Source organism: Ailuropoda melanoleuca, chromosome 1 (assembly GCF_002007445.2).
Source record: "Ailuropoda melanoleuca isolate Jingjing chromosome 1, ASM200744v2, whole genome shotgun sequence".
Taxonomy (NCBI): Eukaryota; Metazoa; Chordata; class Mammalia; order Carnivora; family Ursidae; genus Ailuropoda; species Ailuropoda melanoleuca.
The window spans coordinates 51,525,957-51,545,079 of NC_048218.1; the positions used below are offsets into that span (position 1 = coordinate 51,525,957).

Genomic DNA, 19,123 nt, shown 5'->3' on the forward strand with positions numbered 1-19,123 from the left:
CTGCTAAAAGGCTTTCTTGGTCACTTGTTAGCCAGGTCAGGCTGTAAAATCATAACACAATGCACGCCTCTTCCATGGGGCACCACACGGCAGCGATTAAAAAAAAAAACAAAAAAAAAAAAACACAAAAAACCCCTCACTTCCATATCCAGTGGAGTTGTAGTTTATTACTATAACCCTCCCAAGTCAAAAGGACACCAGTTTCAAGCCTGGCAACTTGGTGCAGACAGGGTTTTTCCTCCTTACCCCACTCTGCTGGGCCTCTCTACCTGTCCTCTCCTACTGTCTACAGGTCCCGAACATTAGAAAATAGAAAATGTGATGATCTTTGTGTGTCTCTGTAAAATGTGTGTATGTGTGCGTGTGTTTGGGTGTAACGGGCTTTCTGTTTGGCCGCGCGGCCTGTCTGTCAGGCCGCGGGCCAATGGCAGGCTGCCTTATATAAAATGAGTGTTTTCAGTCTCTCCGGGTTGCATGTACTGTATGTGGAGCAGTGTACAGTGAAGCGGAGGCAGAGCTGCTCCGCGAGCTCCTCTCCACTTTCCCATAGAGGATCCCTGACTGGCCGCTGAGGGCGAGCCACACACACGCCCTCACGCCCGGCGAGCCCGCGAGGTAAGCGCCCCCCATCCCCAGCCCTTCCCGGGCGCTCTCCCCGCACTTTCTGTTTTCCTACTCACTTGCGAGCCGCCGGGCTGCAGCCCCAAGGACTCCGCGGCAGGAGCAGCGGCGGCGGCGGCGGCGGCAGCCGGTAGGGTGGACTTGAGGAAGACGGAGGGAACCTCGCGCGTCCGGAGCCGCCGCTGGCCGCTCCGCTCCCCGGGCACTTTCCCCCTCCGCCAAAACTTTGGGTCGGGAGAGGTCGGGGGCGAGGGTCGCGGCGGCCGCGCCGGCGGGGGGCGGGGGGCGCGGAGGCAGTGCCCTGCGGGCGGGAGGCTGGGGGCCGGGCTGGGGAGTAGTAGGCCAGCCGGTGCCAGGCTGCGTTTGCAACCAGCACCTCTCGGCACACAGGCAGCGCCGCCCGAGAGGGGCACGGGAGCCGGGGCGCGGGCAGGAGCAGCCCGAGGAAAACAACAACAGAGCCAGCCCTCACGCTGGCGGGCGGCTCGTGGCCGCCCGGGGAGCCCCAAACTTCATCTCGGCGAAAGTACGTGGATCCCAGCCTGGTCTCGGCTGCCGGGGAGGTGGGGCCTGGGGAGCTGGGGCAGGGGAGGAAGGTACGAGGAGCCAGCCCTCCGTGGATTTATTGAACGTTTCGTGTGCGTCGGTGACCGGGAACAGCAGCCCAGTTGCTCGTTCATCTGGAGAGTTGGGATTTGGGTGTTCCGGCCCCGCAGATCGGTGCCCTCTCACCCCCCACCCCTAACCAAATGCGCGGCGAGTAGAGAAAGTGCTGTTTTAGTGCCAGAGTAGCCAGGAGGAAGAATAGGGGGAGAGGGGGAAGAGGGCGAGGGAGAGAGAAGAGGGAGGGAAAGCGGCGGGGGGGGGGGGGGGGGGGGGGGGGGGGGNGGGGGGGGGGGAGAGGGAGAGAGGAGAGAACGAGAGAACGAGAGAACGGGAGGGAAGAGAGGAGGGGGAAGAGGAGGAGGGAGGCTGTGTCAGGATTTTGCTTGAATGTGGGATTATGTTGTGTCAATAAGTTTAAGGTGGAGAGAGCGAGGCTGGGGGTGGTGGTGGAGGGGAGGAGGAAGGCCTTGGCTGTTTAAAGTCTTATTTCTGAAGGTAAGTTATGGCATTGCATGGTCGCGATGACAGAAAACTTGCAGATCCTTTATCCGGGGATGGGGTCGATGCCTCTAGAAAGAGCTCCCCAGCCCTCTTAAGCCACACTCGTGTTACACTGTTATTTGCTGCGATCCGGGTCGCTAGTAAATTACAGAAATCAGACTCGAGGTTTCTTTTCCTCCTCCACCTCGTCTCGCTCGCTCACCCTCAGAAATTTATTATTATTTTTTAATTTCTTGGTATTGTATGAAACTTAACGTAACTGAGACCAAACCCGAGTCCTGTAATTCACAAGGACCCTAAATCCAAGAATCTGGAACACGTTTATGTGTGAAATATCCGCGATCATTTCTGCTAAATGAGGAAGGTAAAACGAAACGATGCAAAAAGCTAAGACACAACATGTACGACAGAGGGGGGGGAGAGGGAGAGACGGAGAGAGAAGCTATTTTTTGCTTTCCTTTCTGTAGAAAGGAAAATAAAGCGTGCATTCCCCTTCCCTCCCGGTGTGTAGGGTCTAGTCAATATTTTAACTGTCTGAGGACAAATTAGTCCAGGTGGATCTTGTTGAAAAGTTTTCGCGAGGTGGGGTGGAGGTGGGGGCGGTACGAAGGGGAAGGTGGGTGGAGGTTGTGGGGGATGGGGACGGAGCGAGCTCTGCCACTGCTAATGGTCATTGGCCTGGGGCTTTGAAACCATTGCCTGTCCTGCTAATGACACGTCCAGTTCTCGTCTCCAGGCCGCCGACGCCGGGCTGCCGGAGACTGGGGTACTTTACCCACGCGGGGAGGGGGCTTCTTCGCCATCCCCTGGGGTTGCCCACTCGCGGCGTGGGGGCCCCACGCGCGCCCCCTCTCCTGCGCGCCGCCGCCACCTCTGCTCGCGCGACTTTTGTAGCCAGCCCGCGGCGAGGGGGCACGGGGGTCCCCAGCACGGACGTCCCCGCGCGGCCACCCCGCGCCGGGCCCCACGCGCGCCGCGCGGGTCCAGGCTCAGAATGGCAGCGCCGGGCCGGGCGGCGGTGCCTCCCCGGGGGGCAGCGGAGGCAGCGGCGGCGGCGGCGGGATCTTCGCCGGGGCCCGCGGGAGGAGGAGGAGAGGGAGGAGGAGGAGGAGGGGAAGGAGGAGGAAGAGGAGGAGAGGGAGGCGTTTTCTGCCCAGACCGCCGCCAGTTCGAGCGGGCACGGGGACGGGGACACCCCACTCGTTGCTCCTCCGTTATGGAAAGGTGTTTAGCAGACTTTTACGCCCGGAGTGTGGGATTTGTACTTCATTTTTCTCTCCCCCCTCTTCCCCAAAGCAAGATGGACTCTATTCCCTTTCTCTTTCTCCCTGTGCCTCTGCCTCTGTCTTGTCAGCCTTTAAGATCGACATTTTGTACTAAGATGCAAACTTGATGGTGACCAGCAACAAAGGCGGGGTGGGATCCCTCGCTCCCTCCTCCTCTCGGTTTCCTAGCTCCCCCCACCCCGACCTCGGAGACCTGGTGGCCCTGCACTTGCCGCCGTGGGCTCTGGCGAATGTGTTTCTCGGCTTGGTTCCGATCTCCAATCTGGGGATTGTGACTGGGGCCGGGCGTTTGGGCGACGGCTTTGGCCGCCCCAGGTCTGCAAGGCTGAGGGCTGCGCTACCTGGACCCGCTGCCGTCGCCGTTCTACCTCCAGCCGGCTCCTGGGCACCGTGGAGGCTCGGGCTGCCTATCGATTGCTATGATTTGGTTTCTGGTGTATTTGTCCTGGGGGTGGCGATCACTTGATGCAAGTTGATGAATGATCGCGGTGTGGGTTTTGGGTTTGCAGAAAAGGATCAACTTTCAGCTTTGTACATACGGGGAGTAGGGAGTGAGGGTGCTGGAGACACCCTGGAATGCCAGCTGGGCTACCCTCAGCCTCTGCTCTCTGAACACAGGGAGCTTCTTTGCTTTTATTGCTTCACAGTTTTCGCGTAGGGGTGGGAGGTAGAGCGAGGGGAGGGGTTGGTTGGGGAGCTGGATTCCTGGGTTTTGGGGACCTACCTTCATAGGTGTTGCAGGAGTTGGGACTCTGTTGTATAAAGCTCTACCATACTGATGTACCTTTATTTGATACTTTATAGGTCACTATCATATGACAAAGGCTTTGCCGCAGTTCATCTTCCTCCCTGTGTACTTTCCATTTGCTTTCCTGGGTAAGTATGCAAACTCTTCCTACAGGGAAGCTGGATGGCTATTAGTAATGGCCTAAGGGTCCTTACTGTTCACATAAGAAGATGGCTTATTGGGGTTACAACACCCCAGAAATCTTGTCTTACTGAGTTTCCCACAGTAGAAGTCAATTTATGATTCTTAGTATTTAGAATTCAGTTGCTATTATTATTATTTTAAGGTAGTTTAAATGTTTATTTCACATTTATCTGCCAAGTGTCATTTGAAAAGTTATTTCAAATAGTCATTTTAATTGATAATGAAATTTCACAGAGTTGAAGGCCTAAGAAATTTAATACTGGCTAATATTGTAGAAAGATTATAGCCTGTGAGTGGAGAGAATTATTAAAAACTCAAGGAAGCATTGTGCAGAATGCCTCTCTAATTATAGTGACTGACATTTGCTTACTCTTTCCTAGGTGCTCTGTCTTGGGTAACTTGTGCTGTTTGTGACAGTTATTTTTGTGGTGGGGAACAGTGGACTAGACAGTGTGTAGTAAACCTAGTATTTAGTGGACCAGCTTGATATAAAAGGCAAATAACTATTTCCAAGTTAATCATAATTTCCTTCAAATTTATGTATTTGAAGAAATTGGGTATATTTTAAGAGGTGCAATATGCAATAAACAGCGACTGTGAAATCCCTTAAGTGCCTTTGTCACATGTATGCCCCCAAATGGAAAAATTGGTGAAATAACATGTGGAACAGCAAGTGCCTGGAAAGTTAGTTTTTGAGAAGTAACGGTCTAGGTGAGAGTTGATAGAACTTTTGAAAGCAGCAGGGTGAGCTCAAACTGCAAAAAACCAGCTTGCAATTTGCCCCCCTCCATTGTAAGGAACACCTTAGATATTCCAAGCTGCTGATAAATTAAGAAAACTACTTGTACTAAATGTGTAAATCATTTGTGGTACTCGAGAATATTACCATAGTGAAGATGGAGTTTGTATTTTGTGAATCAAAACAGACTTGAACTCAGTTTCCCATTAAAGAAAAAAGAAAGAGATCTTATCTGTTTTGTTGCTGACTTGCTGGGATATTATATACGTTACTAAAAGGTTGTCTTAGTATTGAGAGGAATTGAGGACCAGGCCTTTCTGGTAGTTTCCATATAGTAGCAAAACATACTTGGACATTGCTGAGAAGCTTACTTAGGTGAGTATAAGTTCTGTGTCCAACATCTTTCGTGGAATGTAAATATCACATTATTTTAGATAGTTAAGAGAACCTCTTAATATATCAAATACGTAACAGTCTGATTGGAACAGTCAGCATGAGAGGGTTCTGTAAGATGAATTTAGTGTACAAGAAAATACGTGGATTTCAGTGTCTTTGATATTTTTTTTAAAGCTTGTTTGCAAGAGAAGTTTTTCATTTTTGAACATATGGCAAGAGTATTCAAAATGCATTCCTGATTTACTAAAGAACAGCACATTTATACATGCGAGGCACATTATTTTGTTCACTAGAGCAAACTTTTAATGTTAGTTCTTTCCCCATGGAAATATATTTGACCAATTCACAATTTAAAATGGGAATCAGTAATTTCCAGAATAAAAGCGATCTGATGAGCTCTTGCATTTCTTTGAGATATCAAACAACTGGTTCATTAAAACAATATTTTCAAGAACAGTCTTGGTCTTTGAAGTCAGAGTAGTTTTTGTAGTGTAAAACTTGTAGTAGTGATCTAAAAGAAGTCACCCTGACAATGAATTACCAGTTATTTGCATCTAAAACATATTTATTTGATTTGAAGCTTAATTATCAAAATAAGAATTTAGATAGAGGTTTTGCTTCTATATTGCCAAGAGTTTCCAAACTTCCCATTTTATTATTCTGCATATCTCTATTAAGTTCTGAAACCGAAGTCTTAATTTGCATTTCACATTTAATGCTAGCTGTTGAAAAGAGGAGGTTCGCGTATGTTGTTTCTTGCTTAGTGCTACATTTTTTGGAGGTACTGTGGCCAGTTTAGAAAGAATCTTCTGCTAGAGACTTCGATATTTACAAAAATTTGCAATTTTGACACCTTCCTTTTTTTTTAAAATTCATCTTGATCTTTGTATCTAACTTAAAAAAGTCCTGGGTTTAGGAGTTTGTGAGATAGCTCTGCCTTAAACATACACTTAGCTCTGCTCTACAACTTGAAAAGTGTAGGCCACCTTTGACCTTATAGATCTGATCTTTATACTTAATCCATTGAAACAGAGATTTGTTTAGGCCTTGAATTGAGAACAGAGCTTTGAGTGGAAGTTAGGATGAACATGTAGTTATGGTTTGCTCATGCTGAAAGTAACTGTGTAATTGGTAAGGCCTTTTGTATGTAAAAATAAAGAAGGAACAGTCTCATAATGTGGCACAATTCATGAAAATCTGACTTAGCAACTAAAGTATAAAAGTGATATTTTTCAGTAAAATGACAAACATAATTTCTAATTTATTATCAGGCAAAATATTAAAACTTAACGTTTTCCTACATTTCATAGAGCACAGGTAAAGAAAGGGCCATATTTTTAACTGTATCTTACCAGGAATATCAACTACTTTTATATTAGAAATCTTTAATAGAAGTAATAAAGACTTCGCAGTTCAACCCTACTAAAAAAGCCTTTTTGAAAATAGCCTGGCTATTTATGCTCTCCTAAAGGAAATCCTTGAAATTATTAGTGTCTTATGAAAGTGCAGAAATGTTTAAAATTGTGATATATAAATGTTCTAAGTTACTAAATTTAGGCAATTAATTGTGGCATATTGCGTCACCACCAGTGTGGGATACCTGTGTTTTAAGATTTAATCTTAAGCAGTGCTTTAAGAAAGAGACACTTTTCTTGAACTTATAGTTTGAAGTCCACCACATTTTTTAACATTTCACCACTGAGGGCACCTTTTAAAATAGGTCTGAGTGGTATCTTCTTTATATTTTTAGTCAACTTCCTTCCTCTCACTATGAAATGAAAACAAACCTGAATTATAAAAACATTGTAATTTCACTGCTTGGTTTTTATCACATGCCCCAGGTAAATTGGATACAGGTAGTCCTCAGGCTATACTTTGAGAGGCACTGCTCTGAAGGTAGTAAGGACTAAGGCTAAAGATTGAATGGGGGTCTTCCAGCTAGAAGATTCTGTGACTGTAATTCAGTCAGTGGGTTCGTACTACCTCAAGGGCAGTCATCACAGACTGTGTCGAATTATAGAGATTTCTATATATTAAGTTATACCTGAGGAAAGCACTTTTTGAGTTCTCTCAACATTCATATATGTTCATTTCATCCCTTAGAAGGCAATTACAGATTCTTGAAATGCCAAGACATCATTTTAAAACTGTAAAGATACATGCAGAAAATCCTCATGTATTAATGGGGATTGTTTTCGTTTTCTTTTCTTTCAAAGAAAAAGATGAGATGAGAACTGGAATAAGTTCCAGTTACGCAATGGAAATGCAAAAGCAGGCAAGCCAATAATGAATTCTATCTAAAAGTAGATATAAATACAGAGAAGATGAAAGACTAAGGGAATGAAAGACTTAAAGGATTGAATATAGACCATGAAGCATTGACACACCTACCAAAATATAAACTTAATAAGTTATGTGAGTCAGATCAAGGATCTGGATAGTGAAATAACTACAGCTCGTGAGGAGGTTGTATAAAGTACAAAGTAAAAAATAAGAATGAGTTGGATTTTCTGAAATCTTAGAAAAATAAATACTGTAAAGTATTATTGATTGAGTAATTAAACCAATAGTTAAACATGGTGCTCAGGTGAAGAGATCAGGGGATAAAACGGAAGTTCCTGGAATGGAATAACTGAGATCCGAAAATGGACATTGAATGTTGGGTTTTTTGTAAAGGGAATAATTACATAAAACATCGATAACTTATTTCAAAGGAGAAATAAGAATGAGGATAAAGATTGTTTAAAGCAGCTGTATTAAATGTTTTTGACTGATATGTATGGTAAGAAATGCCTTTTATATCCCAATCCATATATAAATACTGAAACAAAAGTTTTGCTAAAACAGTACTAAGAGTAGTGCCCTCTGGTATTTTCTATTCCTGTCTGATCTTTATAAATCTAATGTGTTTCAAACTGTCTTATTAAGAAAACAGTGTTATCCACTAAATTGGTCTTAGGACTTATAGTTTGAAACACCAACATGGAGGACTTGTTAGAAATGGAGACCCCCGGGGGTGCCAGGCAGGCTCAGTAGGTGCAGCGTGCGACTCTTGATCTCAGGTTTGTATGTTGGAGCCCCACGGTGGGTGTTGAGATTGCTTAAAAATGAAATCCTAAAAAAAAAAAAAAAGTGGAGGTCTCCAGGTCCCATGTCCAGATAAGCTGATTCAGTGTGACTGAGGTGGGGCCCAGGAATCTGCGTTTTAAATAGCACTTCAGTAGTTCTGAAGTAGATGCCAGGTACTCTGACACACTTTGAGAAACTCTGGTGTAGGGGACAGATGGCTGAAGAGTGAATAGGAGTCTTGCGCTGAATGTGGGGTTCAAGTTCTTGGACAAGGTCTCTTCCAGCTTCAGCATTCTGTGGCTGTATTTCAGTCAGCATGTTGGCAATACCTCAGTATGACAAGAGCCCTTGTCACCCTCTGTTGAGAGTAGCAGGTGTAGTACAAGGAACAGGGGCTTTGAAGCTGAAGGTCCCTGGATTCCACTGCTGTTGCCCCTCCGGCTTACTGACTGAGGGACTTTAAGCATGTCACTTCAAAATAAACTTCCTTCATTATGTGCAAAAAGGCGTATTAATATTTACCATGCAACAGAATGAGAACTACACAAGAGAGTGACGTCCCTAATGACCCTTATCCACAGTCAGCACTCCATATGTATGTTCTTATAGTTCTGTCTCACCTCATCCCAAGTCCTGCTATGTTTGAAGTTTTTCGAAGCTGTGCCTTTTAATTTTTTTTAAACATCTCTTTTTTTTTTTTTTAAAGTAAACTCTACCCCCATTGTGGGGCTTGAACTCAAGACCCCAAGATCAAGAGTTGCATGCTTTGACAGTCTGTGCCTTTTATTTTTTGTTTCCTCTAAAGTACAGCTGGCCCTTGAAGAACACAGGGATTGGGGTGCCAACTCCACCCACCCATGCAGTCGAAAATCTGCATAGAAATTCTGACTCCCTAAGAACTTAACTACTAATAATCTACTGTTGACTGGAAGTCTTACTGTTAATGTGAATAGTCACATATTTTGTGTGCAATATGTATTATAAACTATATTACAATAAAGTAAGCTAGAGAAAATAAAATGTTATTGGGGAAATACATTTTAGTGTAGTACTGTAAATATCCATGTGTAAGGGGACTGGCACAGTCCCATGTTGTTCAGGGGCCGACTATAATTCTCAACCCTGGTATCCTGAAACACTGGATTTTTAACTGGATATGAGGTGTTAGGTAAGCACTTTATTACAACGAAGGAAATAGTGAGAACAAGCAGCATAAGAGATTAAAGGATAAAAGTGACAAATAACTGAGGGATGTCATAGTTAAGTATGGTGCCCCTTTGGATTTGGGGAATGATTTCGTACTTTAAAAAGCACAGGACAGAAGAATAGCTGTTTTCATATTTCAAAGTGGTTAGTTGTTGGCACTGGGCATTCTCTCCGGTGACTTTCATCCATCTTGGAATGTCTTAGAGCATCAGTTCTCAAATTTTCTTCTGCTAAGACACATGCGACTGATGTTTACGCAGAGGGCGTTATAATTTCCCTGGTTATAGGCACAGATAAATTATGGGGTGGGATTATAGGTAGTTCACAGTGTGATAAAGCCACTTCTTTCCCTATCAAGAAAATGTATCAGAATATAAGTGAGAGTGATGCTATCGTAATGAAAATTTTGAATACACCCATATACAAACGTGTAAAATTCTTTATAAACTGTGGTACTTTGTTTGTAACTAATTACTTGGGCATTCCTCACAACCAATTAAAACTTACCCTTGTATCAAGGCATGAAGATTGAGAAGCGTTACATCCGGAGTGCGTAACAAATTACATTGCACGGAATAAATAGCCACTTAAATAAAAAAAAGAGGGGCAAGCTAAGGGGAAGATGAATGGGAAATACAGCAAATCCCTGAAATCTCAAACAATGTGAAAATCAAAAGCTAGGGAAAATGCGACATGTGGTCAAATGCAAAGGAAGTACAAAAGACTATAAGTATCAGGGTTCTCAGACATTCCTGTCTTACTCAAATACTCATTGCCTCTAACATAGACATTTATTTTTAAGTAGTCTCAACATTTATTTAATTTATTTGAATGAATTAAAATTAGGTAACTTGTGTTTTGTAATTTTTTTTCTTTTTTAAAATATTTTATGTATTAGAGAGCATGTGCACACGCAATCTAGCGTGCAGGAGCTGGGGGGAGGGTCAGAGGGAGAGGGAGAAGCAGACTTCCTGCTTAGCAGGGAGCCAGACCTGGGTCTGGGCATGGGGCTCTCCCAGGACCGTGAGATCATGACTTGAGCTGAAGGCAGGCGCTTAACCAACTGAGCCACTCAGGCACCCTGGGTTTCCTAATTTTTAAGGTTATATTTGCCAGGAGCATCTTTTTTTACTCAGCTAAATTTTAATTTACCTTTTTTGTCTCTAATTAATAAGCTCTATATATTTTGAAAATGTCTTTATACTTTGATGTGTAGTGATATTGGATATACATTCCTAACCCTTTATCTAAAAAAATCTCTGAAAAACTATTTTTTTTTTCCTCCTAAAGTCTGGCATCAAAGCTTATTTAGTGGCAGAACCTGACCCAAACTGTCATGGGCTTGTTTAAAGTAGTTTTAAAGCCCACTTAGAAAGAATATTCACATATTCTGCTGTAGAGATAGTAATATATTTGGCTATGAGGTGCTATCCTAGATCTAGCGAGGAATGTTACGTAATAGATGCTGTATGCTCCATCTGACCTTTAAGACTCACAAAAATCTGAAGCATACCTGGACCTAAGGGTTTCAGATAAGGGACTGTGATCCTGTTGTATTAACTTTCTTAGTCCACACAGTGAAATTGTCTGGTATTCCTGCCCATTTAACTCAGTGAGTATCCTTTTGCTGATTTTGATCACTGATCATCTGAATATGTTGAGTTCATTGCAACCTGGTGAATCATGGAAGATACCCTAACAAGATATCTTAACATTATATATTAACTCGGTCAAACTGTCCTTTGAAGCCCTGTGGCTTCAGTTACGAGGATGGAAGGCATCAGAGGTTAATAAAGTCAGGTAAGCAAAATGGTAGCTAGTGTTTGTGCCTCCTAAGTTGAGCAGGGAAGGCGCCTAGGTAAGGAAGGATTAAACACGCATACACACACCCCACCCCACCCCACCCCACCCCACCTCATCCCTGTTACTTGAACCTCCTATACCATTTTGACATTTTTATTCCTTTTTTGTTTTTGTTGTAGTTGTTAGTTTTTTTTACATTTATTTTTTAAAGATTTTATTTATTTGAGAGAGGGAGTGAGGGAGAGTGCACGAGCCAGGTGAGGGGCAGAGGGAGAGGCAGGAGCAGACTCCCCACTGAGTGGGAAGCTTTCCCAGGACCCCCTCATCTTGACCTGAGCTAAAGGCAGATACTTAACTGACTGAGCCACCCAGGCGCCCCGGTGGTTAGTTTATTAAACAAACATGTACATTGAAATCTGTATTTGAAACTTCTACCATGTTGGATGTTTCTCATATAATGGTGAACAAAATTTAGCGTACTTATGGTTTACTATTAGGAGAGTTTTATGAAGGGGTTACATTTCCTTTATTATATTGACATTTGCACATTTCTTTCTATCAGAAAAGTAAAAACGAAAGTGTTTTCTGCAAATTTAGTTTAAGGTGAGAATGTTTTTGGGTTGTATTGTTTCACAGAGGTTCTAGATACCTTTATTTTCAATGATTATGAAATGCTCTTTTTTTTAATGTTCTTTTTTTTTTTTTGGTAAGATTTTATTTATTTATTTGACAGAGATAGAGACAGCCAGCGAGAGGGAACACAAGCAGGGGGAGTGGGAGAGGAAGAAGCAGGCTCATAGCAGAGGAGCCCTGATGTGGGGCTCGATCCCATAACGCCGGGATCACGCCCTGAGCCGAAGGCAGACGCTTAACCGCAGTGCCACCCAGGCCCCCCTCTTTTTTTTTTTTTTTTTAAGTAATCTTTATGCCCAACATGGGGCTTGAACTCACAACCCAAGATCAAGAGTCACATGTTCTACCAAATGAGCCAGCCAGGAGCCATACTTTTAATTTCCTATAAAACCATTATAGAACAATGTAAAGTGTGATGTGAGGAAAAGTACATATGCCACACTAGCTGTATCTGATCTGTTGTTATGGTAAGACTTAAATTAGTCTTCATTTGGTATAGATTGAAATAGTTAATGGCTAAAGAAAATTTTTCTTCTTTAATTACTTACTGATACAACTATATACTTTGGTGTAGGAAAGCCACAGATTAATTCAGAGGGAATCTTATTAACAATGCTGATTCTTTTAATCTTAAAAAATGCTGAGTTGTTTTTCAGCTGTTGGTGCCCCTCTCAAAACTCAGCCAAGTGTAGAGTTCTCATTGACTGCAAAGGGAATGTGGGAGAGCATGGAACAAAATGAGAAATTACTTCTCTACATCCAGCTGTCAAAGTCTGATTATCTTTTGAGTTACTGAAGTTATGTATATTTTTCTTTCTGGTCCCCTCTCCCTTCTTCTTCCTACCTTTCTTCTCTCCTCTCCCTTCTCTTCCTTTCTCCCATCCAAATACTAACCAAGCCCAACCCTGCTTAGCTTTCAAGATAGTGGACTCTTCTCTCCCTTTTTTCTGTCCTCCCTGAGGTCTGTTTATTTTTTTCTCTCAGCTTTTTATTGTATTCACTCATTTGCGATCTGTGATATAGCCTACAAATATTTGAGAATCAGTATGGAATTGAATTTTTTCTTTTTTGCCATTATTTGATTTTAAAGTTTTATAGTTTTGAGTTATTTTCGTAAGTATCACTAGCCATGTAATAAAGTTGTTAACATACGAGTTTGAGACTTACACAGTTCCCTCCGTGTAAGTGTCAGTTAGGGAGGGAGTACGAGGAGCCTTTCACAAGGCTGTGTGAGGCAGAGTAAACCCCTTCTCCAGTCAGTTTTGTGTTTTAGGGTGGTAGGATGACCGCACAGGTCCCTTTATATATAAGGGAAAGTTGAAAGCAGATTTTAGAAGCGTTTCCCACATACTGTTTTACTTTGGGAGGAAGGGGAAAGATAATTTTGGACTGAGGGCATCCTTAGGAAGTGTAAGTGTGATTTTTACTACTTTCTTTTTCACAACTTTCTGATGAGAGGTAACTCTGTTTTAGTGACGAAGAGACTTAAGTGTCAGGTTAAGTCACTTGTCTGAGGTCACACAGGTAGCAAGAGACCGTGCCAGGCTCAGGAGGCCTGTCTGTGGTGCCCCAGTCTCCTGGGCTTTTTCTGTTATTTACCTGCCTTTAGGGCCACATTCCAAGGGGTTAGAACTGAAAAGTGTGGGGCAGCTTTCAGCCAAGAATTCCTCCAAATTTTTCTTTCTCCCAAAAGAGAAATCTTCATTTTGAAGTGGTAGGGTTGGAACACTACTTTCTATCAATCTTAAGGGAGGTAGACGAGAAAGTCTCTGCTGGGGCCTGTTGTCGATTCTCATCAGCAAGGTTACAGTCAAAGACTAAACCAGCCCCAAACTTAGGTTATAAATTGACATTTAGTAAACTTTCTTTCTGGTTGGTGTATCTGCTATAGAAATGTCTAATAACAACAGTTTTTGTTTTTACTGTTTATTAATTCCTCTGGTACATCAGTAGAAATCACTCGTTCTTTCATGAGGAGTTAAGTTTTCTTTTCTTTCTTTCTTTTTTTTTTAAGATTTTATTTATTTGAGAGAGAGAGCGTATGAAAGAGCGCACAAGCAGGTGGAGGGGCAGAGGGAGACGCAGACTCCCTGCTGAGCGGGGAGCCCAGTAAGGGGCTTTATCCCAGGACCCTGGGATCGTGACCTGAGCCGAAGGCAGACACTTAACCAACTGAGCCACCCAGAAGCCCCAAAGAGTTGAGTTTTTCAGGCTGAATATTCTATGATGTTTTTATTCTGTTTTTTTTTTTTTTAAGCAGCTTTATAGACAATATATATCTGCATGTAGATAACTTTACTTTTTTTGTTTTTGAAGTATAGTTGACATATATTGTAATAGTTTCAGATGTACAACATAGTGATTCAACAATTCTATGCATTACTCAGTGCTCATCACAGTAAGTGTAGTCACCATATGTCACTGTACAATGTTATTACAGTATTATTGACTGTATTTCCTATACTATACTTTTCATCTTGATGACTTACTTATCTTATAACTGTAGGTTTTTACCTGTTATCTCCTTTACCTATTTAACCCCTTTTCCCATTCCCCTCTCATCTGGCAGCCGCCAGGTTGTTCTCTGTATTTAAGAGTCTGGTTTTTCATTTGTTCTTTTGTTTTTTAAATTCCACATATAAGTAAAATCATATGTTATTTCTCTTTTTCTGACTTATTTCACTTAGTGCAGTACCTTTTAGGTTCATTTGTATTGCTACAAATGGCAAGAGCTCATTCTTTTTCACGGCCAGTATTCGGTGGTGGTGGTGGTGGTGTGTGTGACATCTTCTTTATTCCATCATCTAACAGGACGCTTGGGTTGCTTCCCTATCTTGACTATTGTAAATAATGCTTCAGTAAACTTAGGGGTGCATATATCTTTTTGAAGTAGTGTTTTCATTTTCTTTAGGTGAATACCCAATAGTGGAATTACTGGATCATATGGTATTTCTATTTTTAATTTTTTTGAGGAACCTTTATACTGTTTTCTACAGTGGCTGCACCCATTTACATGCCCACCAACAGTGTATGAGGGTTCCTTTTTCTCCATATTCTCACCTGTACATGTTATTTCATGTCTTTTGGATAATAGCCATCCTGACTGGTGTGAGCCTCTGATACTTTTTAATACTTAATTGGTGAATATATTTTACTAAAGGAATTTACCAATATAACATGGATAGGGTTATAAAACAGTTTTCTGACAATTGCTTTGAAAATAAGTTCAATATGAGTAGAAAAATGGACTTCAATTCAGAGTATCTGATGATCAAACATGAATTAGATATAGGATTAGTCAAAAGTTATCATTTCTTGAAGTGACTTATGGGTAGTTTTGATTTATTTTTACCTAAGAAAGTTATTTCTACTGTGATTAAGAGATTTTATAAATTATACATTCGTATACAAGTAACAGATCATTTAGGAAATATAAAGTAACTTGTTGCTTTTTTTATACTAAGAACCCTATTCATCTGAAATTAAATTCTTTCATCTTTGCAAATTCAGCAAAATCAGAGCCTAATTCACATATAAAAGATACAGAGTTTGTCATTCTTTATTGTTTTTTAATGGCTTTTCTTTTTCCCTGATCTATGAAACTTATTTTGTCAAGGTAATTTTTGTGGATGATAATCTTTTTTTTAAATAAAGATTTTATTTATTTATTTGAGAGAGAGAGAGACAGATAGTGACAGAGATAGTGAAAGAGAGAACAAGCGGGGAGGAGAAGGAGAAGCAGGCTCCCACTGAGCAGGGAGACTGATGTGGGCCTTGGTCCCAGGACCCTGAGATCATGACCTGAGCCAAAGGCAGATGCTTGACTGACTGAGCCACCCAGGCACCCCTGTGGATGATAGTCTTACTAAGAATGTTGTCTCTTGAATTGTTTTAGTGGAATGATACTTTATCAAAGGAGTTGGGCTTCCATTTTTTGTTTTTCACCCCCCTTTCCCCCATCAGCTACTTCTATACTGTTCTCATTCAGGTAGGTTTGTTTTATGGCATTTGACACCTTTCTTTCTATTTGCTTTCCTAAGTCATGTTCAAAGAACATTTTACGTGTTAAATAATTTGGTTAAGTGTTGGTGAGATTCACGTATCCAAACTGAGTATCAGTTTAATTCAGTGTTCGTGGATCAAGTGCCCATGGGTGTGTTGGTGCTGACTTAAACTTTGAGGATATAAAGATGAATGTGGAATAGCCCTTGTCCTTAAAGCAGATGTGGTCTACTGAATGGAAAAGTCCAGTAGATCTAAATCTCAATCATACGAGTTTTTCTGTGCTAATCGTTTAACAGCTATGGCATACAGTAGTACTGGAGTAAATAACCTGAAAAGCTGGCGAATTCCAACATAGGAGCTGGATGTTGAAATATAGGGGGAGTTTCTTGCTGTTACAGTGTTTCTCCTAATTGTCTTTGAGCTTGTGAAACTAATTTGGTCCAAGCACTAGAGTGGATTTTAAAAATCAGGCTTCTAGGCTTCATTTGGCTTTTATTTAAATATTAGTGCATCATTTTGTCTTTTGGTCTGTTTTTAAAGGGCCAAGACTTTTTTTTTGTTAAAGCTTTCAATTTATATTAGAAAGTTAAGTTTCAGTCGAGTGTTTTGGACTTCCTTTTAATTTATTTTTCCTTTTTTATTTATTACTATTAACGTCACAGTCTATGATGACAACACTTTTGAAGTAAAAGGAAATGGTTGAGGATTCCACATATACCAAATCATGTTAAAAGCACCTTAAATGGAGTAAGTTTGAACTAGACATCCAAACTAGGAGTCCAAACACATACCAAAAAAGTTAGTGTGAACTACTATAGCTAAGACTTACTTTACTAGTTAGCAGTATATTAATAAGATCCGTAGCCCAGGTATTAAATACAAAATGAGACTCTAAAGAGATAAAAATGTGCTTCTCTATCCACGAGAAATTACAGATTAAAAATGATGCCCAGTTTTTTGTCAAGCAGTTTTCAGATTTTCCATTGTGTTTTCAGCCTGTGCTTACAACTGCTTTTTCTCTCATGGTTTAGTAAAGCCATGACCTGGAGGGTACCCGTGAGTTTGGCTTTTTTAAATGCTTAGTGATCTGGGTCTGGTCTTTGGAATTGATCAAACCTTCAGTATCACTTCTTAATCATGACTTTTGTGTTTATTACACCTCAGAATCATATGCATTTTCACCCATTTTTATTTGTGGCTCTCTTTTGACTGGTCATTTCAGGGTATCAGCCCAGTTTAGATGAAAACTTTGTTTCTGAAATATTCTTTTTTTTTTTTTGTAAGATTTTATTTATTTATTTGACAGAGACAGACAGCCAGCGAGAGAGAGAACACATGCAGGGGGAGTGGGAGAGGAAGAAGCAGGTCCTAGTAGAGGAGCCTGATGTGGGGCTCGATCCCATAACGCCGGGATAACGCCCTGAGCCGAAGGCAGATGCTTAACGACTCCCCTGTTTCTGAAATATTCTGCACAGTGTTCCAGATGCCACCCCTGGCTGCTTTAATAACAAAATGCCTTGATAAGCCAAATCATAAAGAAGAAGCTGATATGGGAAAATATTTCTTCATCGGTTCACAACATTGATAATGACCCTAAGGTTTACATTAAAGCAGCAAAGGGGAACAGAGACACACAGAATAGTAACTTGTGAGTCTTTCTATCTTCGGGCTGTTTGGCATCATGGAAGTACAACTGTTTGGATCTCGTTATTTACCAGTCCTTGTAATAATGAACTCCTTTTTAAGTTTTTCTATATGGATATGCATTCTCCTCTCATTTGGTGTTGTATCTTAGTATAGTTGACCCTTGAACAACATGGGCGTTCGTGGCCCTGATGCTTGTGCAGACAAAAATCCAAGTATAACTTCTGACTCCCTCAAAGCTTAACCTACTAATAGCTTACTATTGACCAGAAGCCTTACTGATAACAGTCAATTAATACCTTTTGTGTATGTTTTATATACTGTATTCTTACAATGAAGTAAGCTAGAGAAAAGAAAATGTTAAGAAAATCATAAGGAAGAGAAAATACATTTATGGTCCTGTCCTGTAAAAAACCCATGTGTAAATCGACCCGTGCAGGTCAAACCTCTGTTCGGGGGTCAGCTGTAGTCCAGAGAACATGTTCAGATTTGATGTCAGCCCAGGGTTTTGTTTTATTTTAATAATTATTCTCGTATAATCTCTGCATGAATCATGTAAATCCATATCTTATAGTTTGAAGCGTCCTAAGGAATAGGATCACGGGTGGGGACAGAGTTGCCTGTACGAGGACCTGTCTCACATTCGGTGATGAGTTTACTGCATTAGAAATTGTGATCATGAATCAGTTCTTGGGAAGTAAATTTCCTTTTCTTTAAATTTTTAACATGTGACCATTGATGGCATTCTTGACATCTATTTCAAAGACAACCAGATGGCCTTGAAGTCTACTATATAGGTCTTAAAAATTTGGATAACTGGAACTTTGTTAAAGATATTTTCCTTGAGCAGTTTTTCAAAACTATGTATTTTTATTGATAAATTGTCATCTCAGAATGCTTCGTGTGTATTTCTAATTGATCTTCAATTAGCAGTGGCTACTGATTTTACAGATTGAACAGGTTTTACTATTCCCAGGTCCCTCTGTTAAGTGATCAATGATCTGTGAGGTCTACGTGAGGGTGCTTAAAGGAGTACAGTACTAATCATTTTATGAAGAAAAGCAATCTTTGGTAAAGCAAATAATCATTCTCTACCTTATCTGTTTGGTAATTCTGGGTTCCATATATTGAATTGTCATTACTTTATGCAACATGTATTGATTACCCATAATATGTAGGAATTTTGGGGTTTGCAGAATAAAACAATAATGGCTCTGGCCTCAGGTTGTAGTATAATAATGACATACGTATACCAAATGTGGAATGGCAAGTAAGGGTGTTAACACTATGCATGGTGCACAGGGATGGGGAGTGTAGGGCAATATGAGATGAGCAGGGAAGGGAAATTGGGATGGACCTGAACTTTGGTTGTATGGCTTTATGTTTAGTCATCTTTGCAAAAATGTTTATTTGAATCTATCAGAGAGAAAATCAATCTAGTGGACAGCCCAGGCTAATCCTGGGCCAAACAGTTGACTCCAAATGTGTCATTAGGCAAGCCAGTGGCCTGTGGACTTTAAAAATGTTATTCCCCTCAGTAAAAGAATTGAGCATGTGTTCTTGATATGTTACATTCATCTATAAATTATATATCTACTGGGCTATGCATATATTACGTATTTAAAAAATATAAATAGCTTAGGAAAAAAAGACAAACTGAACATAAAAATTCTACTCCAGTGG

At 41.3% G+C, this 19,123-nt stretch overlaps 1 protein-coding gene across 8 annotated transcripts in view; it reads left to right on the top strand.

Moving 5' to 3' along the window:
- The first annotated feature begins 471 nt into the window (after positions 1-471).
- Positions 472-19,123, top strand: part of BBX (BBX high mobility group box domain containing) — a 260,888-nt gene continuing 242,236 nt past the window's right edge. For all 8 annotated transcript variants that reach the window (XM_019804242.2, XM_034657819.1, XM_034657824.1 and 5 more), the window contains exons 1-2: positions 472-615; positions 3,819-3,890. The gene's annotated coding sequence lies outside the window, so the exon portion shown is untranslated. The remainder of the gene's footprint in view (positions 616-3,818; positions 3,891-19,123) is intronic.